Raw genomic sequence first — 24,052 nt, forward strand, 5'->3', positions numbered from 1 at the left:
TGTCAGTCGACTGATTTGTTTTGGTAAAAGCAATTTTCTTTAAAAAAAAAAAAAGAAAGAGGAAAAACGTATCTGTTAGTTTACAGATACAGTGCAGGGTGCAGATAGCAGGATCACCATCACAGCCGCGCTCAGGCACTCGGAGCATTTACGCATGGTTGAAACACCACTTCCAACACACACACACACACACACACACACACACACACACACACTTCCTCAAAGCGCCGGCTTTCTGTAGCGAAAATAGGGCAGAAAAGTAAATAAGCCACTCTGATCTTTATTTCAAAGGAAGACATATGATGTTTATCGCAATAAAGTAAATTCGGGGAAATGTGTCAAGAAGCCGGCACGCAGCGGAGGTGCGAGTGAGAGGGCAAAGTGGGATAAAGTGAGCGAGGCAGGAACAGAGGTGTGTGTGTGTGTGTGTGTGTGTGTGTGTGTGTAGGTGTGTGTGAGGGGAATAAAGGAATGACACCGCAGGAGCAAAGGGAGCCTCGGGGGTTCTCGCCGTGCACTCATTGATTTCTCATTAGTAAATTCAGACCTCAATTTCATCAGCCCGGGCGAAGACAGACGGCTAACGAAGGCATGGCAGGTACTTTGGTCTTATTTCCCGCCAGAGGGCAAATTTCAATTCTCCTTTAGCTGGTGATTAGGGAGGGGAAGAGGATCATGGAGCCTCTCGGCCGCCCCTGGAATGAAACCCACCGCTAGGCTTCTGCCCAAGCAGGTCTCTGCCCAATTAGCCGGGCCCACAAAACCAGGATTTTCCTGGAGCAGGAGTATTTTTTTCTGGCGGGATTGATGCTTCATTAGCTGACGGTGTTGAGAGTTGTTCCAGCATCTAAAGACGACGCCAGAGAGGGGATCCCGGCAAGCTCGAAGGACGTACAAACACACCGGTTATTAGACCTATCCCTCTTTACCTGATCCAACTCCTAAAACGCTGAGAGAGTGCTGCTCAGGCGTTGCCTCTCAGGTGTGGTGATCTCAGAGCGTGCACAGCTCGCAGGTTTGGCCGTAATGTGCCCTGAATGGTCGGTTTGGTGGATCTTTTTCAGCAAAATTGGACGGGGCAACTGTAAAACATCTAAGTGCACACGCTTCATCGGGCACGTTCATTTCAGAAAATATACAGAATCCTCATTAGATGGCACTGTGCGCTCTGCAGCCGCCGAGGCTGAGGAGGGATTGCTGGGGAAAAACTCATTCTTTTTATGAGAATAAAGATTGGTTTTATCTGTCAAATATCATATGAAAGGAGGGGAAAGCTGCGGTATCTGCAGGCACGCTGAAAGGAATATTGGGTTTTATTGCTGCTGGAATCAGACAAGAGAGGCGTTGCTTTCTGATATATCAGCCAGGAGATCGGGCGGATCGTCGCTGGATAGGTGTCCTCGTATCCGTGACATCAATGTGCTGGACGGCAATGAAAGCGAGAGCGGAGAGAGGGGGGAGATAAGTGAGGAGAGATGAAAGAGGTCGCAAGCTGATCTTATCGGACAATAGAGGGTCCGTCTCTGGTGTTATTTTAACACATGCAAAACGCAGACGGAGATACCACCCCCTCCGCACTCTTAGCGTTTATGATGCAGCGTGCAGATGGAGCCACTATCGATACACATACACACACACTGCCGCCGCCGCCGCCGCCTCTAATTAACTCGGTTTCCCAGACAAAATAACTGCGGAGGCACGAATAACCACATCTGGGAGCTGTGCACTCAGCATCAATCTGAGACAGCCGGCCCGAGAGTTATGGAGAAGGAGGGGAGGGGGGGCGCCGCTGACGACGGCGACGGAGCAGCTGCCAAACGCCGCAGCAGAGGGGACGGGAAGAAAATGAGGCAACCTGTGAATTCTGAGAGGTGGATTACGGATGACGGACACAGATATGTTAAAGACGAGCGATGCGTCTTTGTCCGATTTGGGTTGTGGCGATGAGACAAACTAGACGGTCCTCCTGGTTGTCGCCGGTAAAACTGTAAGACGTGGTTAGAAAATGAAAGAAGACACAAACTGTCCAAGCCGACAATCAAGCCACATCGTCGATCGGTTGCTGAAACCATCTGTCACAGCGTCTTACAAGGAGGCTGGACTGTATGTTGGACAGCTCGTAATTGTTACGTGCAGTCTTTTTCGAGCTAACAATCAATTCTAAGCATCAAGTCTTCAATTTATTCAGATAATAACATGTAGGGCAGATAAATCTATGATGAAAAAGGTGATGAGGGGAGATAAGAGAGACGTGTTCCCCACTTTTGAACACAGTGATCACAAAGCAACCCAAACTGCAATCCAGCGTCTTGATTTCCTCCTAACAGACAGAGTACGAGGACAGATGTTTGTTGTGTTATGAACCCCACCGTCCATTTAAAAGCAACAGATCGCAGACTGTCTACAACAGAACAACATTTTAGCCACAGCCACACGGTCATTTTATTGGTTTGTACATCTGAAATGTCACTCATGTTCAACAGTACCCTCTCGGAGCGTCGCCAGCTCTGGCATTTTGCAGGTAACCCTAAATTTCAAAGTTCAGGTGTTGGTGAAATCCTGAACTTTTAGCATTCTGTGCATTTTGCCGGGGCGCTGTGGAAATCCCTTCCAAACCCTTAAAATTACACAGAATATACAAAAATAAATCGGGACTCGGGAAGCTCGGTTTTCATGAGACGTGATGTGCGTGCAGCTTTATAAAAAAACAAACTTTCTTATGCGATTCTGCTGTCAGTCATGTCGACATCTCTCTCTGCTGATTTCAGTGCATCTTTACAGCAGTCAAGGTTTGCATTGTGCTGCTGGGTTAGAACATTTTAAACAAATATAATTTTAGACACCATATTTGTATCTGTTAGCAAAGAATACATCCTTAAACTGCAAAAATAGGAATATCACATGTGAACTGGTGTTTTCAACGGCGACTGGCTCGTTTTTAAGCTTGGATGAGGATGTTTTAGCTTTTTCGACGTGGAGATTAGAATTTCAATATGCGGAAACAAAACATGGCGCTCGGAATCACGCGAGAACATTCTTCTTCACCTGTGAATCTCACATATCGGCCTCCATCCAGAGGTTGCAAAGTATACCACACTAGAGAGTTAGATTTGTGATCGAAAAAGAAAAAGTAACAAACTTACAGAGGATTAAGACCTGACTGACAGCAGAGAACTGAACCCCGCCATCATCCGTAAATAAATCATCTGCCCGTCTGCCGCCCCGGAGACGACGCTGCTACTTTCCAGCCCATTATTTCCAATGCAAACTTCTAATCTGGTGTCCTTCACACACAAAAAAACACAACAACAACTGGCTCAGCTGTTGATGTGGGGAGGAGGAGAAACAGCAGGCAAGAAAAAGCATCCTGCGATCAAACGAGTCTATCTTATCTTCCTCGTCTCTTTCCTCCAAAACACACACGAGGCTCACGCTGCACCGGGCGTGACTGTGCACCGAGGCAGTGGATGAAGAGGACAGCGAGGTGTGTGTGTGTGTGTGTGTGTGTGATGCGTCTATCTTCATCAACCGGGGCCCTTTGGGACTGGGGATTAGTGGGCATAAGCACTAGGAGTCCCGCTGGATAAACACTAACAACTGTGCGTGTTTGCAGCAAAGTTATTCACGTGTTTAAGTTTTCCATGAAGCAATCTCAATGTCTGATTTTCATGGACAGGTGGTGATCGTTCGCTCGTCCCTGACGACATTCACAAACAAACGCCGGTTTGTTGCACGTGGGAGCGGCGGTAGAGCAGCGCGCTTCACCTCAGCCAGCGTCACGCAGCTGAAAGTTTCCCCTCAGACGGGGGAATAGCTGGCGAGGCACAGTCATAAAATAAAAATGATGTTGTCTTTCAGAACCCGACCGTGTTTGATTTCCTCAAATTGTGAAGCAGCTCTGGTGTGAATAAGAAGGTAATGTGTACCCCCAGACTGGGGAGCAGGAGAAAATAATACACCAGCTATCATTCTTTCATCAGTAACCCACTTGCCTGTCGCTCGGAAAGTGGGAAAATAAGCTTTGCTTCCCGAAGCAATCTGACAGCAGATGCTCAGCTTAAATGCTGCTGTTTTAGAAGGTTTTCTTCAAGACATGTTTGTTGCTTTTAATACCAAACGAAGGCTTTTAGTGTAGACTTTATGCACCTTCATACTTAATTTAATGTGATCATGACTTCGAGATATGCGATTGTGGCCCCTACTATCATTTAAGGTCCAACAAGCGAGCAAAGAAAAGCAAAGAACAGCGTCTGAAAATGTTCCCTGCTATTCTCTCAACTGGCTCCTCCAAGAGTCTGATGAACCAACGTGCTCCGCTGATGGTTCGACCATGATCGATGGTGGACAGATGTTTCGTCCAATCGTTGACCATGTTGCCAACACTTCTCAGACGGTTCATCAGGCAGCGACCCCTCCACGTTTCCCCCCAAAAACTCCTGGCCTCTTTACAAAGATGGTAATTGTAGCATTAGTAGGCAATAACTAGCAAAACCTTCTCAACTTTACAACAGTTGGCGTTGAGTCTCACTGCTTTTTTCCCAAACTTTAATTTTGAACCACAAGAGGTTGTTTAGACGTCTATGCCTCAAGGATGTCACTGCACATCGCGCCGTCTAAACACAATGTTAAAAAAAAAAAAAATTCTTTAATTCTGTCGGCAAAGACGCTGAACTGACATGTTTTGGATGTGTCTTTGCTCAGTGGCGCACCACGGCGTTTCACCCAACATGCTTCTCTGAAGCACAAGCAGCTGTATCACTGAGTCTCTGTGTGATCGGGGTCTTAACGGAATCCAAGATTTCCACATTTGTTTGATCAATTTTCCGACGAGAGCCTCACAATTAATCTTTTGTTCTCTGGAAGAACATGTTTGTTGGGTGCGCGGCCCCGACAAATGCAACATCATTAGGATTTTAATTGCTGTTTCAGTGGAAATGATAATTGTGATGCAAAATTGATCATTTCCGCTAATCACGAATCACATTACGATTGTATCATCTGTCAAAATAATCCCCGAATACTCGTTCACCGTAACATGAAGCCCCAATGCCAACTGTCATGGAAGATTTGAAGCAATTTAAAAGCACATCTTTCTCATGCAGTCTTCACACAACAAAACTCAAATAGTCTGCGTGACTTTTAGCAGTGTGCAGCTGTTTCACTCTGTCTCTCTGTATACTGAATGCATCCAAACAGGGAATCGAGGACACACCCTTGCCCTGCAAACCTCCCAGGAGGAGCTGTGAATTTCTAGACATTGTGTGTGTTGGTGTGTGTTGGTGTGCAGTCGGTAGACGTCTGTGTGAAGAGGGGGGGGGAGGAAGCAACACCCGCCACCCTGCGCCGGAAGAGAAATGCCCTCCAAGCATAATTGCTATGGATCTCCCCACTGCATAAACGGCGTTATCACAGTTTGTCTAATTGTGAAAGCTGTGATCAGCATAAAGAAAGGGTGAGCCTGAGTGTGTGTGTGCGTGTGTGTGTGTGTGTGTGTGTGTGTGTGTTTGCAGGGGTGGGCAGAGCTGTTCTCCCTCTCCTTCCCATCGACTCGGCCTCTTTATCATCATAAAAGTAATTAGCATAAAGGTCGGATTTGTGTAAACAGCGAGAGCGGGCTTGGATGAGGTTCCGCATGGACGCGGCCGCCCCTTCAGACGACCAAAGCAAACATGTTTGTTAGACGGCGCCATCAGTGTGCGCGGGCGAGCATGACAAAGAAAAAGGAAGCCAATGGACCTGAAACATTTGTTTGTGCAGCGAGGCCGAGCATTCGAAAGAAACAAAAGCTCTACAAGTGCGTGAAACGCGAGTCGATACGTGCCGCGTCGGGTCAAGTGTTTTTCTCGTCTGCATCAGCCTCCATGTTTCATCAAAGTCAGAGCAGTGATGTAGCAGCTGTGATCTGTCAGGCTTTATTCAGAGCGCCCCCTTTGGGACAAACCACGTATACTCTGTGGCCAAAAGTATGTGGACACCCCCATCCTTTCATGGTTTGGTGAAGACGCCTTCCTATTTCAGCATGACAATACCCAAAATCTGCTCCAATTAGAAGGACTGAATATGTTATTTGTCCATGACAAGCAGGAGATTTCTGACCTGACGCCCTTAACAGCAGGCTGACTTTGAAAACTGTTGCAAATCACTGTTTTTTTGATGTGAAAATGGTGAAGGTAAGATTTGGACCAACAAACGACGGGGCGGGGAACCGTCTTCCTGTCGAGGGCCATTTCAGTTTTCATACCGTCCCTCAGGGGCCATGACTTTTATTATCTTTTTAAAGGTGAGCAGCTCACAACATAATTCTTATGGACTCTTTAATATAATTCCAACAACGTAAATATCATGAATATTAATTAATGTTTTAGCCAATTTAAATTTCATCCATCTCAGTGTTTCTTGGTGGTTTAATCCAATTAATTGTCTGTTCCTGTTGGTTTTTATATTCACTGATGTTTAGCAGTTTAAGCAGTAAATAACCTCTAATATACCTCAAATCTGATGTCATTTTCCGAGTGATTTAAGAGGGTCGTATCTGTTTATGTTCACATCAGATGATCTGAAATGATTTGAAGTACATTATAAGGTTGTCTACTGTCAATCTGAGGTGGGAAAAAAGAAACTTACTCATCAGCATCATTATCATGTCAGTGTGACCTGATGACGTTGCCACTCTCAGCTGGTTGTCCAGGTTTGGGTCAGTCAGTCTTCAGGAAAAACTGGAAATCTCTTGCAGAATCCTTCAGTGGCTCCTCAGTGTCTTGCGCCATGTCAGTCTGAGACGGTTCTCTGAGATAAACTGACACTTTGGAACAGCTCGCAGCTCCACAAATTCACCTTCGGCATGAAGTTTCAGCTTCTTAGCGATGATCTCACTCACCAGATGAAGCTAGCCTGCGTCACGTTGTCCTGGTCTGCTCGCGGTTTGGATAAATCGTCTTGCTGGCCAATCAAACTCGGAGATTGGCAACTTTACGCGCAAGGTTTGAGTTTCCATCACTGCCGAAGCGTCCGCACAAACCAGGAACACGGACTTTCCTTTCACTCTCACAAAGAAGAATTCATTCGTCTATTTATCCCTGAAAGAGCGACACCAACTTTTCTTTTCTCACTCGCCATCTCCCGTTTTAGCCAACGCGACTCTCCCCTTGTTGTCACCTGTCAATCACCGAGGACACGACGCGATGACGGTTACGCTGATGTTGTGTTCACTGACCTTGGTCGTGGCCCGGAAAAGACAGATACCCGCCCCGGGGGCATTTAATTGCACATTTGAAATAATTTTCCCTGAATTAATTTTATTTTTTCAGGAGGTGATCCTGGAGAAAGATAGCTGATTGTTGAGGATCTTTCCCACGCCATCAAATACTGATGACTGTTTGTTGGTGTTTGGTCTAAACACCAAAAAGACAATCGTACACCAACACAAAGCGTTGGTTTTTGATGACCTGGGAATAAAACTCAACCATCAACTATCTTTCTCTGGAATGGTCAGTGGACATTCATCATTATGGAAATAATCAACACTTGGTTAATGTTTGTTGTTGTTTATGGAAGCTGTCCAATAGTGTTAGACGATCATGATGTTAAGGTTTGGGTTTTAAATGTCAGATAGTTGACTTCTCCACCGTGAGACATTATCTTTCAAGGGAGAATCATGATGCCTCCTCTATAGTTATACACAACATACAGCAGATGTTAAAGAATAGTCACACAGCATATTTCCTCCATCATAAAAATAAATGATTCCCTTCACGCCTCCCGACCAGCATTTAACCGCCTGCCACACATGCACCCCTTCCGCCCTGACACCGTAAAGGCTAGATGTCACTTTTAACAAAACTCCTCATCACCTAACAAGACAAGTCATATCACCTTTACCTCCGCTCCGGCACTCAAATCTCCCTAAAGCCCAACACAAGCACACCTGTGGTTTCTCCAAAATGAAACACACACCGGATTGATAGGATTTCCAGCAGTGAGGCCACTGGTGGAGAAAAGTAATTACCTATTCATCTCACCTCCCTGCTCACCTTTTCATTGTGCTACACTGTCTCCTTTATTCTGTCTGGAGACCAAGCTCTCTCGACTTGACTGCTCATTTTATTCGGATTGAAGCGTGACAGCGCCGAGCTCTTGCCCTTAAAGAAGTGGAGCGGTGGGGTGGCCTTTACACCAGGGGTCTCAAGCTCGCGGCCCGCGGGCCAACTGCGGCCCGCAGGACGATAGTTTGTGGCCCCCGCCTTCATATGAAAGTTTAATGTTAGTGCGGCCCGCGGGTTTGATATGAATGCTGTCCTGATTTATGCTTCTCTGTATCCGTCGGTATGCAACGACGCAGAGCCCTCTGCGTCATGGCGTACCCTCTCCGACCCCCTCTCCGTCAGCTTACGAGCACCTCCCCAAACAACAGAGAGCTCACGGAGACCGCATCGCTCTGATTGGTCCGCTAGAGTTACCTCATTTCCGGGAATCCCGATTTGCCGGCCGTATTCCTTCCACAACAGTAACGTCGCCACTCGTCTCCTCTTTAGTTCTCGTCTCAATATTTACAATAAAAATGTCGATCAGTTCCAACAAATGTCTTCTCTGTGTCTCCATTGTTCGTTGTTGGTAGAGGAACGAGGCCGGGCCGTAAATAAACTAGTTGATTATCCTAACGGAAAGATACATATCACCCTCTATTGTTAGCGCTAGCTCCATGCTAGCCACGAGCCGAACTTTATTAATAACTTTTAATTTATTTAATTTAATGTTAAACTATATTCAACATAGTTGGGCACCACAAACACTTCGTGTTTCCATGGTTTCTGACCTTCAACCAATCACGAACTGTGCCGTGCTTGACGTCATATGCAAGCGCAGGACCCCAAGCCGATCTGGCGCCGGCGGAAATAACACACATTGCAGAAATGACGTTCTCCGTGTGTCGGCTAAACACTGAAACTGAAACGTCAACGCGACAGTGACACCAAGTGGAATTATATGTTCCATTGTTGTTCAGAAAGTTAAAGGTTAAAGAACTGTTAATACAGACATTTGAATCTGAATAATAATAATTAGATTTCTCTAGTCAGCAACTATATGTTTCTTAAGTCTTCTATATCTGCTGTATTATTATTATTATTATTATTATGACACCATATATCAAAATTTTAATGACATAAAAAATTTTCTTCATGTCATAAGACATGACATTTTACGAATACGACATTTTATTTATTTATTACTGATTGATTGATTTATTTTCTTTTTAATTCTTCATTTGTTTATTTTTTTCATCTTATTTTGTGTTAAAAATAAAAATAAAGACATTTGAGAACATTGGAATGTTTTTATCAGAGCTTTTCTTGTGCAAAACCTGATGCGGCCCAGCCTCACCCAGACTCTGCCTCCAGTGGCCCCCAGGTAAATTGAGTTTGAGACCCCTGCTTTACACCATCAGGAGCCCTTTAATATGCATAGGTCCAGTCAATAAGAGGAGGGGAAACATATTGTCCACTTCCTGTAAAGATGTCGGTGTTAAATGAAGCGATTCATCCTTCCGATGGAGTGAAACCGCAGTAGATAACCGATCGCCTATGGTCAGCCTTGTAAATGAAGGGGCTACGGTGAAGGTGCCCTTGAGAGATGTGTGTGTTTGTGCGCACTTGTGTGTGTTCGGTGTGTGTATAACCCAGCGGGCGAGGCAGGGGAAGTAGAGGGAGGTTTGATGTCTCCCACACATAAACCATGATTAACACAGTTGGGTTTCAGAGATCTGAGTGCAGCCAAGAAATAGTGCTCGACTGAAAGTACACGCGGGCGCGTGCGGGAGCTCACGCACACACCGGTACACCCACTTTTTTTCCAAGACACGGCGACGGCAGACGGAGAGAAAAAGGAGAAAGGAGCGCTAAATTACAGCTCCGCAGCGGCGCCGCGTGTCTTTAAACATGCCACATTACAAATCATTAGGCTCTATTCATTCTCTCTCTTCAGACAATAGCTCACACTTCAAAACAATTACAGTGCAATGACACAAACCCTTTATGAAAGTGGCATCGTTAGTTAAAAGGACCGCAAATGATACCGATGATTTATGCAGAGACTTGGGGGAGCCACGCTTTTTTCCAACAAAAGCAAATTGACCCCCCCACCCTCCACCGCAGCCCACACTCCTCTGGCCCCCGCAAAGCACACTTGTGTGATTGAACCGTGGCGTAATCTGTCATTCAGTGTCGGGCACTGCCAAGATTTCATTACAATAGGAACTAATGTGAGAAAAGCAATTATTCCACACCCATAATGCACTACTTCAGCACAACGGTGACCTTTCCGACTGTGATTGTTCATTTTCAAAAAGTGTTCTCCGCAGTGAATATACATGAATATCAACACTCTGAGGACGGAATATTTAATCTCACCCTTAGCCTTTTTCGGTCTGGACGGAAGGTAACGGAACTAATTGAAGTTTCACTTGGATCTGAAACAATGGAGGCTCTGGACTGATTGACTGATTGATCGACGGGCGTTCAATCAAGTAAGAAAGAAGAGGAAGTTAATCAGTAGTATTTTATATCCATCCAAAACAACAGAGACAGTATAAATAGTGAATAGAGCATTCTTTCTAATGTGACTCCACTGGTTGCATGACGGACTCCATTTTTATAGAAGCTTATGAGAAAATGACCCTTCTTCTTACTTGATTTATTACCTCAGTAAACAGTTTCCTGCTGAGTTTATAGTCTGAAATTCTAGTTTCAAGTCTTCTTCAACACTGCATGATGTTCATTCTGTTGATTAAGGTCCCATTTAGAGTAAAATAGCCGATAAAGCAGAGTGTGTTTTAGGGCGTGGCCACATTGTGATTGACAGGTCACTATATCAGCACATCTTCGGATGCTCAGTCAGATCCAGTCAGGATATTCTACCAATCTCTTGTCCAAATATGGTCATCTCTGGCTCCAAAAAAAAAACAAAAACCCTTACATACTGGATTGTACACTTCCCACAATGCAACAGCGACTACTCAAACAGAAGACACTGGTTCTCATCCTGACTTTGACTCCCAAAAAATCAGTGGGTGGGTCGAATCAAACAAACCCAGCTTTCAAAGCAAGCAAGAATTTCTGTGATGTTATTTCACTCAAGACTCTCCAGCTGGATATTATTAAGTTGTCACAAATAGAATGTTTTCAAAGCGCTTGAGACATCTATCTAATAACACTGCGACAGTCTAATATGCAGTAAAATGCCTTGTGAATAAAGGACGGCACACTGAGCTCTGACATTCTGCTGAAATTTTAATAGTTTTTGGATGAAAAATTGATAACAACATTTAAAAAAAAAAAACAGCCTGGATTTAAAAAATTCAACCATTTTACTGACGGTGCAGAACAACTACAGTTATAACTGATGTCAAATCAGGCCGAGGAGTAAAAAACCTAAAGTTATTAAGCTTGAAATTTTTTGACAAAATGTGTTAATTGGCACAATTTCTTTGAATTTGGCATTTAGGAGGAGATGAGAGGGTATCAAAGTTAAGAAACTTATTTGAGTCAGAGACCCTTTTCAAGCAATTACAGCCAAACTGATTGGTTTTTAATATTTCTATGCCCTGTACATTGGCTTTGAAAATGCTTTTATGTTTATTTGGGAGCTTGGACTCTGTTTCTTAATGATAAGTCATTTTATTCCCACGTCTTTTCAGTTCATAGTTTGTCTGGCTGAACTGACAAAAACTGATTTTACCACAGTTTATTACCACTTGTATAAATAAAAAAAAACTACAATCACCTCATCACGTTGCTGTTCCAGAACTGTGGCGTTGAATAGTGGGATGAACACATTTTGCAGAATATTATGATGTCTAAGTACATTTAACCTCAGACCTTTTGGATATTAAATGTCAAAACATCATCACTTTATCCTATTCTATCTGAATTATCATATAAATTCCTTTGTTATGGCTAACAGTGTGTTTGTGAGGTCAGAGTGACCTGACTAACATCTGACTGTTGGCCATTGCACCAAATATAAAGAATTTCCATCAATGCATTTCTGAGATATGTCATTCATGAGAATTGGATGTCATGAGGTCTCAATGACCTCGACCTAACCAGCTCATCCTTGAGTCGTAGTCAACACGTGTACCACATTTGATGAAATTCCTTCAATACGTTCTTGAGATGTGGCGCTCCCAAGAGTGGGAAGTCATGAGGTCACAGTGACCTTGACCTTTGACCACCAGATGCTAATCAGTTTATCCTCAGGTCGCAGTGGACATTTGTACCACATTTGAACAAAATTTCCTCAAAGCAATCCTGAGATATGGCTTTCACAAAAATGGGCAGACAACCCAAACACATAACGCCTCCGGCCACGGCTGTTGCCGGCGCGGAGTCATAAAAAAACTATACAGATATTTTTAGAAGATCCAGAGATCAAAATTCTTATGATTGTTTCATCTTCCCTGAGATTTCAGCTGACATGACCCACTACCTTAATATATAGTTAAAAGAAATTCTGATTTGACCTCAATAATAGCACCACCGTCTGACCAAATGGGGTCAAATCGCCCCGGGGCCTCCGATGCTCCGTCTTCTATCAGTGTTAAAATTGCAACTCTCTATAAAATACAGTTCTACATCTCCTGGGAAATTAGCCATGCGTGTTTGAAAGGAAATAGTTGAAGAAATGCAAACAGTTGCCTCCCCCGCTGGCTCAAAACTCCCCCAAAAAGACTTCTCTCTTAGTGCAAAAACATTTAATGCATTTATAAAACATCCATCAGTTAATAATTTATGCGACACCGAGGCGAGAAAAGGAAAGTATCAAAGTTCTTCACAAGGGCAATCAAACACTCCTGTTTAACTTTTAAGCAGGCGCTGCAATACGGCCAGTTAAATGCTTGAGAGATGATGGTAGCTCCAGCTGATCGGAGATGTACGGTGAAGATCTATCTGCATCAGAACTCATATCCTCCTCCCCCCCCCGTGTTTGCGCTACCCCTCACTGCGCAACCTCCTTTTCTCATTCGCCTCTTCTCTGTTTGATTTCTCGGAGCTTGTCATCCCGGGCCCCGGCTTGTCCAAGAGACTCTGATCCATTAAATATTCATTCGCTCTCATCAATTGCTCCCACAGTCCTTTTGGAGGAGTGGGGGGAAAAAAAAAAAGAAAAAAAGAATGACATTGAATTATTCAGGGCCCAATCAGGGCTATTTCTGGCGACTGCTTCGACTTAGACGAGATGGCGCAGCGGGCTCCAGTGTTTGTGTGTTTTGATGTGGCAGCTCCGTTAACTCCATGTCCATCCTCCGCTGTCATAATTGCAGGCATTACACCATTATGCAGGGGTCATCAGATGCCCACTTTTCTCCTGACGACAATTTCCTATCGTTGCCGCACGGCTGTAGGACTTCAATAGATCAGTTAAATCACTATATGATGCTCTGCAAGAAGATTTGTTCTATCTTACACACATAAGCAGTGTGAGCGCCCCGACGGAGGGAAAAAAAAGGAGATTAAAGCCATCCCTCCGTAGCGTCCAACCTCTTTGAGGCCAAGCATTCGACCAGAATAAAGTTGGTCTGATCATGCAAGGAGCAGAGCATGAAGCATTTCTTAAAGGCTGGGTGAAAATTGCCTTAAAATATATGGCATTGGCTGGGTTGCGAAATCAAACATCACAATAACTTCAACCAAATACCTTGATACTGACATTGCAACATCATTGTAGGAATGACTTCGTACACAAAATATTAACACAACTAGAATAACCACCTTGCCTCATGTGCCTCCAAGCACCAGTCAAGCTGCTGATCTTTGACCTGCTGATATGAAATACCATCGCTCCACAAAAGCACCAGAAGGATAGTTTACAAAGTAAGTTTCTGCAAAAGTCACAAATAGGATACATTTTTCATTGCAATGCCAGATTTAAGCACACAAAAACATATGGTTATGGTTAGGATCATATCTTCTTTTGGCTTAAAACACCTGTTTTAGTCGCCACAAACACTGATGGAAATGTTCCAAGCTCTTCACCACAAACATGGCTGCAGGTGGCCTGACTTCAGGTTTTTGTCTCCACAAGCACAGCTGGAAATTTCCAATGCTGAAACAAAATGCCGCTAACTTCATGTTTCTTTAGGTTCAACTTTCAATCTCTCTCCTGTCACAACATTGCACTTATGCTCTGGTAAAGTTTTAAATTACCACTCTGGTCACTACAAACAGAGCTGGACACACGTTTAAACTCTGACCACCAAGTTCATCGACGAGTCCAAGGGTCGGGGTCAGGGGTTAGGGTAAGGCTTGTGCCAAGTTTGAAGAGGCATTCCTGAGATATCGTGTTCGCAAGAAGGGGAAAAGACAGACAGACAGCCGGACAGACAGACAGACGACTGTTTGAGGTCACAAAGAGATCTTCACCCTTGAACTCTAAATTCTATCAATACAGCAACGGATCTAAGTGGACGGTTGTGCCAAACTTGAAGAAGTTCGTCCAAAGGCGTTCCTGAGCCATCGCCAGCACGGCGCTTGAGATTTTTCATAGTAATCATCATTAATGGATAAAAGGACTTAGTGGGTAAAGACAAGTATCAGAACAAATAGAACAGATGCTATATGATGATATAACGATATCCAAACTCTATAACAATGTATGTAGTCTAATGCCACAGATCACTGATATACTGCCAAGCACTAGATTTCAGTCTGTCTTGTTCCAGGCCACAGAGACTTCTTCTCTTAAGTGAGGAAAAAATCTGTTTGATCACAACACAAATCAACATCTTTCCAAAGCCGGAGAACATTCAGTCTGGAAGAGCTCATTTAAAATGGACAGATTGCCGATGATTTTCTTTTTGACTCTGCGGTGCAGCATTTCTCACATGAAGGAAGCGCTGCGATGAGCAGAAAAGGGGAATAAAACATCTTACTCACGCTCAGCTGAAGTGAGAAGGATTCTCTCTGTGCAGGGTCGCAGGGGTCTCACTCCCCCTGGCCAAAGATAGGAACGTCTCAGACTAATTCGCCCAATAAAAATGTCACTTACAGATGAGTGCTATGAGCAGGGCGCTCGTTATTCTGAGAGGATAAGAATGGGCGGTCGAGTGTGAAATTTGGACACTGGCACAAGAGGAGGGTGGCACTAAACTGCCCACTAACTAGTAAACCTCCGAAGGCCTCGGGCTGTAGTCACGCACAAGGTGTAATAAGTCAAACATTATAACTGCAGCTGGTATAGACAGCACTTTATATATAGATATCAGAGATATGCCTTTATGGATAGATGAATGGATGGAGCACAAATGAACCTGACAGTACAAAGAATAGTGCAGAAACCACTATGAAATTCTTCCTAAAATGCCAGATTACACAGAATTCTTCTACATTTTAGTTTATGCTGATTATAACATTATTCCCTAACAAACCCAGAGTAAAAGAATATTAAACAGCCTTAAAAGATGCAAACATTTCGCTGCTGTATAATATCAATATTGTTCATGATTGAAGGGCTACTTGTAGACACTAGACACCCGTTTGTTTTTTTGTGTGTTTCTTTGCCATGTTATGGAAATAATGCATATATGCAGTGGGCGAAAAGACAAGGCTGCCAGTTGTTGCCAGTTTATGGGGCGAAAGCATGAATAAAAAAGCAACAATTCAGTCGTCTCTGGGCTTGTTCAGGATCATTTCTGAAGGTGGAATCATTTAAATCTATGTTGCCGTGACACTCGTGTACAAGTGGTTATTTATTTTCAAATGATGCCTCAATTGTGAAAGAAGAACCCTCTCTAGGTTTTAACATCTGAATAGACCGGAGACAATGCTAAAAGTGCATTCTCCGTCTCTACTGAAGCACTGAAACCCCTGCTGAGCACAAATCGATACCTATTCACTGCACTTCACTCATGATTTAAACATATTTACAGCGCCATTGTGACCTGACAGAATATTCTACCTTCCGCAGTTATAACTTCACAGTTTCAGCTTGTAAATGTGATTTTGTCAGCGGCTATGATATACCACGCTCAGGCTTAACTATTCATTAATACTTCCCCCGTCTGCTGCAAATCATGTTTAACCTCGGAGCTAATTATTTAACGGGAGCTAATGTATCAAAGTGCGGCCGTCGTGGATCCATGCCAGATACACAAAGGTCACTCACAGGTCAGAGACTCCGCAGCTTCTCTATCAATGGAGGTCACATGGTACAAATGGAGATACAATCTGTATCCGATGGGGAGGTCATTGTCCGTCCCTCGGATTGATGAAACCCCCCCGATCAGACCCAGAAGTGCCCATTCCCCCTCTTCTCTTCAGCGCTTCCCTCCCCCGGCCCTGAGTAATGAAAACAATTAACATCTCTAATTACCATCCTAAATCAGCGCTCAACACGCTACCCATTGATTTGATAGACTGCCTGAGTTACGAGCTGCTCCCAATCGAACGGCGTACCGCATAAAAGGCTTTACTGCTCGGCGATTGAGCCTGCCAGCCTCTCGCAGGGTAAATAAATCTCGGGGATATGGGCACAGAAAACCCTGTCATCGACTCAAAAACTTCCGAGGGGACACATGCATCCACAGCCTCCGTTGTGTCCAAGTGTTAAAGCTAATTGCCACGAGGTAATGGCCTAATCACTCAGCACAAATCCTACTCATCGGTGGCATTCATCATCGCCGCAAATTATATTTGTAAATACCACGTTGGCTGATGAATCCAGGTATCTGTCATGCGTCTTGGCTGAGCCGGGCTGATATGAGCTGGTTTAGTATTCCAAGCAGCTGACGGGAGATTCGCAGCGGGGAGGGCTGAGCAGTACACGCTGAGTGTTGGCCTGGTAAAAACATTACCAACTAATAACACCTGCCTGTCACGATGCTAAATCTGCTGCTCTGTTTTTGCCATCAGATTTAGCCAAACATGAAACACTTGATCTCAAGACGTATCAGAGGGAGCATCTGCGTTTAACATCAGCTCTGTTTTATTAAAAGAGAGAGGGGACGACACAAGAGGTGAGTTAAGTTCTATGAAATGTTTAAATTCCAAAGAGGCATTCTCGAATAGATAAACGATGAAATCTGAACATGTTCAAAATGTTATAAAATAAGATTATGAACAAACAAAGAATAGGTTTTGTCGGTTTCTGGTTCAGAGTACGAGGAAAACTACTTTTTTAACATATGGATTGTCAAAATCACTCCTTTTTTTGGACAAAAAAAAATAGTGACTTCTGTTAAAGTTGAACGAAGTACCTCAGTGAACTACTTACATTAAGACACACAAACCTCCTCCCGATGTGGACTTGTCACTCTTTATACAACTTCACCCGACTTCCTCTTTTGCTGGCCACTAGAGGGCGCAATCTAACAAAACTGAAAAACGGATCTTAATAAGCTGATTTCACAGTCGACTTACATGTGTTGGTCATCTGATGAGGATGGGCTGTGTTTTTTGTATTAATACGTTACTTATTACTCTTATTACTAAGTACTATCTGATATTTTGTGTTTAAATATGCAAATGAAGCTTTCTAATTAAATATGTCAATATGCATAAATGTATATTTTGGTCTGTAAGAATCCATCAAAACTGTCCAGTGTATAAAAAGTCTTTTTCAACCTGTAGTGTCTGACGAGAGTTACTGCCAGAAAAAAGCGGCTGTGTTTTATTAAAAGAGCACCAGTGTTTTATTAAGCAGATAACATGGAGAGCAAGATAAAAAAGAAAAAGGTGGCATTTCTTTCTGTCATCGTGAATCTGAGCTTCTTTAGGAGAAAGCGAGATATGAGCAAAGGAGCAGCGAGAGCAAGGAGCGTCTCCTTCCCTGTTCATTTTTTTCTCCCTTTTCTTTTTCCCTTTTCTTTTTCCCGGTGTGTTGCGGGGGGGGGAGATGTAGCAGTGACAAGAGAAATGTTAACTGGCCTGTACTTTGGAATAACAATACGCAGTGCTGGCAGGTAGATAGCTGGTGACAAAGCCTCCCCTGACTGAGGCGAGCAGGAGAGGGATAAAAAATGAGCCGGCGCCTGTCCTCCCGGCGTGACCCAACCTCCGCTCTCACCAGGCACAAACGCACACACACACACGAAAAAGAGCTGAAAAACAAATAACACAAATAGCAGCATGCCCCGATGACTTTTCAGAGACAAATGCACGGAGCGTGAACACCTACGTGCCTTAAAAAAAAACCCCAAACAACCTGTGTTCCCATATCTCTTGCTTTTGTTTGTTGTATCTTGATCAGATGCAAAAAAAAATGTGCCAGAGAGGATTAAGCCGGCAGGATATCTCCACCTGCATCGCGGCTGATCCCCGCCTAATAACAGGTAAGTACTCGGCGGAAGCGCGACCCCTATCGATCGATCCCCAATTCTTGTTTGATCAAAAGAAACATGACAGGAATGTGATGCGCTCGCGTTCGCAAAGACACAATCTCAAACTGACAAAGATAATAACAGCAGAACGGTAGATGTGATTGATGCCCGTTCCATTCCCTCTTGGGGGGGGAAGAGCTGGGGAGGCTCGCTGCTGCTTCCACTGCGAGCCGGAAAACCATTGAATTACTGCACAGAGCAATAGTATAGTATCCCCAACTCCTATTGGCGGGTGGAATATAAATAAGGCTACAAAGGAACAAAAAACAGATCGACCACGACAAGGAAAATGAATATACAGTAAAGAGCGCTTTGAGGGTAAACCTGAACGCCACTTTCAATGACAAGCAACAGCGCATTAAAAATGTCAAACAATAGCGAGCAGGGAGGTCATGGGGAAAATACATCTATGGGACGTTCATGCTGATAACAGCCTCGGAGTCTGTGCTGTGCCGGCATGGTGGGGTATACATGCGGAGGGGAGCGGAGAGCTATAAATCTTTTAAGATGTTTGGTGAGCTGGTGCTGGACTGCCTGTGAATCAGGACTCCACAATCAGATTCATGGACTGGTTGACCTGAAGCTTGTGATTTAAATTAGGAAGGCCCCTCCTGAATGATATTATAAGAGAGGTGATAATGGCTGTAGTTTGTTGTGCTATATTAAACACTGAGGTCAAGGTTGTTTTATGAATATAAATACGCTCAGTATGTCTGATTAATTCCATGTGTTGCATCAGAAACTGACTGACCCCTGAGCTCGTTCTCTCCCCCCCCGAGTTTTCGATTTTAAACACAGCAAATATTGCAGTTTACAACGATATCTGAGGCAGATTTACTCCAAACTCTGTAGTCCATTCTGCAACAGTGGCGGTTTGATTTCACACAGTGGTACACAAAAGCACGTTTCTCTTTTGTGGCTAATTACTGTGGACTGCCGACTGAAATAACAATGATTTAATCAACTGGCGTGAGCTTGTGTGCGATTTCAGTCATTCACGTTGTGTTCAGTGTCATTCGCCGACTTCCTTCCTCACTCGCCGACTCTATCCAGGAAGTCGTAGCGTCAGGAGACCGAACGAAACGCTACCTTGTGTACATTTAAGGATTTCTTTGGATTTGAACATTAAGGTACACAACTCAACAAAATATACAACAAAATTCCAAATGAATTTGTTCTAATATAACTCTTGGTGTGACCGTCCAGCACAGTGCTCTTTTTCAAACGCTATGCTTCACTTTTACAGGCGAACAGGCTCTGATGATGAGGAATAATTGATGAGTTTGGCAGATGTTACGCCATCCAGTGCAAGACTGACTGAAGCGAGACACCGAAAGCAGTACAGCGCTGCTACTGATACTCTAAACTCTGATTTAGTAGCACATTGGCTCCCACAGGGGGGACCGTCCAGTCCTAAACGGGCGCTTTTCTGTAACCTGTTACACTAAATAATACAGCAGCAACTGACGTCCCTTGGCTTTAGAAATAATGCTACTAAAAACCTGCCCAGTCAATTTGATTATACAACTCAAAGCTGAAGGCGTACAAATGTCACCATAACTTCATTAAATGATCAAGAAAAAACTGTGTTGTATTTCACCTAGTTCACGTTCACAAACAGAAGACAGTCTATGATTTGATTTCTGTGATGGCTGGGAGTCCATCGATGGAGAACGAGCAAAATGGAGGGGCTTTGGATAGGAAAAAAAACAGCCAAGTAAACAGCCTGAAGCAGGAGAGATTGTTGGCTCCATAAACCCAGTGGCAGCAAAAAAATGCCAACCCCACACAAACTGCTCCATCAACAAACAATATCATAAAAGGGAAATTTCATTGAGGGATGGAAGATGGACTCGATGGGAAAAGATAACAAAAACTGCACCATCTTTTTTGATGAGAGCCGTCTCTGGTTTCCAGCAGTTGAAAAAAAAACTGGAGACAGTCTTGTGAGAGGTTGAAATGGAGTGTGTAAAAGGATAAACATTACAGGAACAATCAATGGGCCAAAAATGCCCTCTTACAAATAATTCTGGTCCATGGAGGGCTGTCTCATCTGTGTATTTTATGGACAGAAGCGGCTTTTTCAGATTCATTTGTCCCCCTGAAAGAAATATGAAAGACCAGAGCCGCAAAAGCGATGGCTCTAGCTGTCAACCCTTTCATCACCATCCCTCCCACAAGCCTCCAGAACAGCAGCTGTATTGGAAATCATCCAGCAAATCAAACCGGCCCCTGTGTTTGTTTTTTGATGGGACGCAGGTGCCGGGAACACAATCCGATCCCTGCCAGACTTGATATTCGTAATAGACTGAAACAATAGGCGATCAGAGACAATGAAACAGCCGCATTATGTTTGTCCTTGTCACATCACATCAGTCTAGGGTGGCGATGACTAGAAGAGAGGCTCTTTTTCATATGCGAGGTTCGTCCACGGTTGCCATGCCAGGGGTGGCTGGCGCAGCATCAAAGCATGTGTGCGCTCTCTATCAAGGTTTGACTAATACAGGCTTTTGAGTGGTGATAACATTATTTTGGGCCCTAAGCTGATTACAGCTGGTGCTTCATGTTGCACTTGTTTATTATCCTTAATGGGAATATCATGGAAAAAACAAAAACAAAGTATCTTTGCTCCTTTACACCATTTTTAAACCATGATTAACGATAATAACTTGCGTGAAGTCATGAACGCGTCAGAAAACAGGAAACTGTAGAAAAGCAGAATGGAGGCTGGTGATAAGGTTTCACTTCTTACATTTATGTGTCTTTTGCTGAGCCTGTCCTCATCAGATTAACGGAAGTAAAAATTAAAGCAGCTTGTTACAACACATACTTACATTTCTTTGGTGGCGACCTCCAGTGGGAGTAGCAGGTATTACAAACCGCGACAGTAGGACAAAGTTGTGATACATAAAATGAGAATTTTGTAACACTAAATTAAACTAGTGGGTTGTCCAATACTGATGCAAGGGCCATCATCCTTCCAGTGGCAAAATACTTCTTTAAGTAAGACTTTGAATGTTGGACTTACAACTAGAGTATTTATATAGACGGCTACTGCCACATCTTTCCGAAAGAGGCCATATTTTGTCAAATCTAAGCCTGTTTGAAGCGTAATGAGCACTTGGATGAACAGCAGACAAGTTATTTACGCAGTAGCTGTGGTTTGAAATGTAAATATAGATGCTTCATACTTTTTTCCTCCACTAAGCGGCTGATTCTACCACAGATCTGGATTAGAGAGGAAGCTACAAGCCCTTAAATTCACCACAGACTGAGTGTTTGATGGCCAAAAAGGTAGATCCAGGTTGGACTATCCCGTCGACGAGAGCTCCATATCAACCACATACTGTTTATCAGCAGACCTGTGGTCAACTCCACACCTCATCCAAAATTAGAGCATGGAGTGGATTTCAAAATGGCCTGTCATGTCCAGTGCATGAGTGTTCACTGGAAAGTTAAAAGCGGACTGGCACACACAAACGCACAAATCCCTCGTTACCAGTGTTTACTGTACAATCTGTGCGGTTGCCGCGCAACTAAAGAAACTTTCGAGTGCCGGCCTGCCTTGCCCCTTTTACAATGATCAGATTTGCTTCAGTCCACTGGGAGGGAATGAGCCACACACACACACACACACACAAACACGCACTTTAGTTTGTGTTTGTGCCCTAAGTGTCTGTAACCTTGGTGTATGTTTTTAGCGTGCTCTCGCTTGCGTCGTCACTACAAAGCTTGTTTTCTCTCAGTCCTTGGTGCTCTGGCGGTACAATTGTCATAAAAGCCGCAAGGACAAGAGCAGAACAAGGCTCGGATCACATCTTTTCCATCTACTGAGGTGTGGGGGTAAAAAAGAAAGAAAGAAAGAAAGAAAGAAAAAAAAATAGCGTACGGCGATATCTCATAAACTCAACAAATCCTTGAAATGTGCCAAGCTTTAAAGTAGAGCCGAGGAGAAAGAAGGAAAAAAAAACAAAACAAAAAAAAACAACAACCTCTAGCCGAGTCGATGCGGCTCAAATCAACATTTCAAAACAGTTCACTCAAAAATTTGGACATTGATCACTTGGCCGTCCTGTGGCTTCATAAATTGGCTCCGGAGCAACAGGGTGAAATCGTGTTACAATTAGTCTTGTATAGAGGTGGGCCCAGCTGCTGCAATATGAACCTTGGTTTATGAGAGCAGCTGTGACCAGGATGGGGAGAGAATATTGAGAGGCTCCCACCATGCCTTCACCTATGGGAGGAATGTCTACAGCCAAAGGGTTCAAGAACAAATAACCACTATAGCAGCATCGATACCTGCCAAGTATTGATCTACCACCACCTCTGGCTCTCTCGGGGCAAAACAAACAAGCAACCTCGGCTCCTTCTCTGTCAGCTGCAGGAATTTTTTTCTTTTTCCATTTCGTTTTCTGAGTTTGTGTGTGCAACTCCAGGACGGGTTTTAATACCGTGGAGAGATTTTGTTGGTGGAGGAGGCACAATCATATAAAGGACACATGAAACAAACCTTGGCGTCCCCTCCCCCCTCGCCACTTCAGTTATTCAACAGCTGACGGGGTCCAGCAGGTGGCACATGGCGGTGCAGTTTGTGTGCATGCATGCCCGGTTAAAAATACCTTGACCCTGACACTGACGCTCCTCGCATAGCGGAGATAGTCCACCGGGTGCCCCGACTGCACCTCCTCCATTCCAGCTTGGTTTATTCACAACATTCATGCATGTTTTGGACCAGGGTGGGAGGTTATTTTTAACTTTGGAAGCAGCCAACAGTCCAATTAACCTGCAGGACGATCTATGAAATTCAAGTGTGATTGTGCGCAAGGTAATACCCGAGAAAAACTCAGGGCAGGGTCTGCATTTGGTGGTTGGAATAAAGGCCTTTGCTCCCTTCCATTTTCCTTAACCCACCTTTTTATAACGAGCTACTAGTCTTGATTATTATTCCGTAAAAAAAAAAAAAGGGTGGAAAGGCCGGCACAAGTGGGAAGGCTTTGATAAGATTCGATCCCTGACTTGCATGTGATTAGAGGAGCGGGTGGTACGAACTGCTAGACGATCCCTGTGCATTATTAAGGCTCGCTTTTATTTAAAAATACAGCCACATTATAACAGTTTGTTTCAGTTTGAATATTTTATGGAGTGTAATCATCTGCACTTTCTGGACTGAAGCCCTTTATCTGTAGCTGCATTATACATAGACGCCTACACCAGCAAAGTGAACAATACCACACATGTTCATGAAATTACTTTAAGACAAAGGAGGAAACCATTTCTGGATCCTACTTGTGATGTTGCAGTATACAAAGAAATAAACACTTCAATTATTAACCATTCAAGGGAGATTTCTGCATCTAGACAGATGCGATGTGGGAGTTCAGCTGGAAGGCGAAGAAGCTCAAAACTGAAGGTAAACGCCAAAGAGTCCAGAGCTGTCTTTCAGTAACAACCAAATCCAAAATTTGGACATTAAGCAGAAGAGATTGGGCCCAGTTAAGTATTCCACACAAGTTTCACAAAATTAGGGCCAGCGTTTAAGTCTGAGAGGGCCAGAGAGGAAGTCTGAACCCTTCTTAGAGTCATCACCGACATCGAGAGTGTTTGAAATTTTAGATCGTTTCAGCAATGAGATATGTAAGCTCGAGTGAGGAGAGCGGTTTAGAAGATGGAGAAGACTTGGGATAT

The 24,052-nt window shown here is 43.8% G+C and overlaps 1 protein-coding gene across 5 annotated transcripts in view; it reads right to left on the bottom strand.

Annotated features, from left to right (window-relative positions):
- LOC119015032 (receptor tyrosine-protein kinase erbB-4-like) overlaps positions 1-24,052 on the bottom strand; it is a 276,642-nt gene that overhangs the window by 200,954 nt on the left and 51,636 nt on the right. The window contains exon 1 of one of the 5 annotated variants that reach the window (XM_037090593.1): positions 6,625-7,130. The exons of the other annotated variants lie outside the window; for them this stretch is intronic. The gene's annotated coding sequence lies outside the window, so the exon portion shown is untranslated. Of the gene's footprint in view, positions 1-6,624; positions 7,131-24,052 lie in introns of those variants that run through there. 5 annotated transcript variants of the gene reach the window in all.

This window comes from Acanthopagrus latus, chromosome 24 (assembly GCF_904848185.1).
Source record: "Acanthopagrus latus isolate v.2019 chromosome 24, fAcaLat1.1, whole genome shotgun sequence".
Lineage (NCBI taxonomy): Eukaryota > Metazoa > Chordata > Actinopteri > Spariformes > Sparidae > Acanthopagrus > Acanthopagrus latus.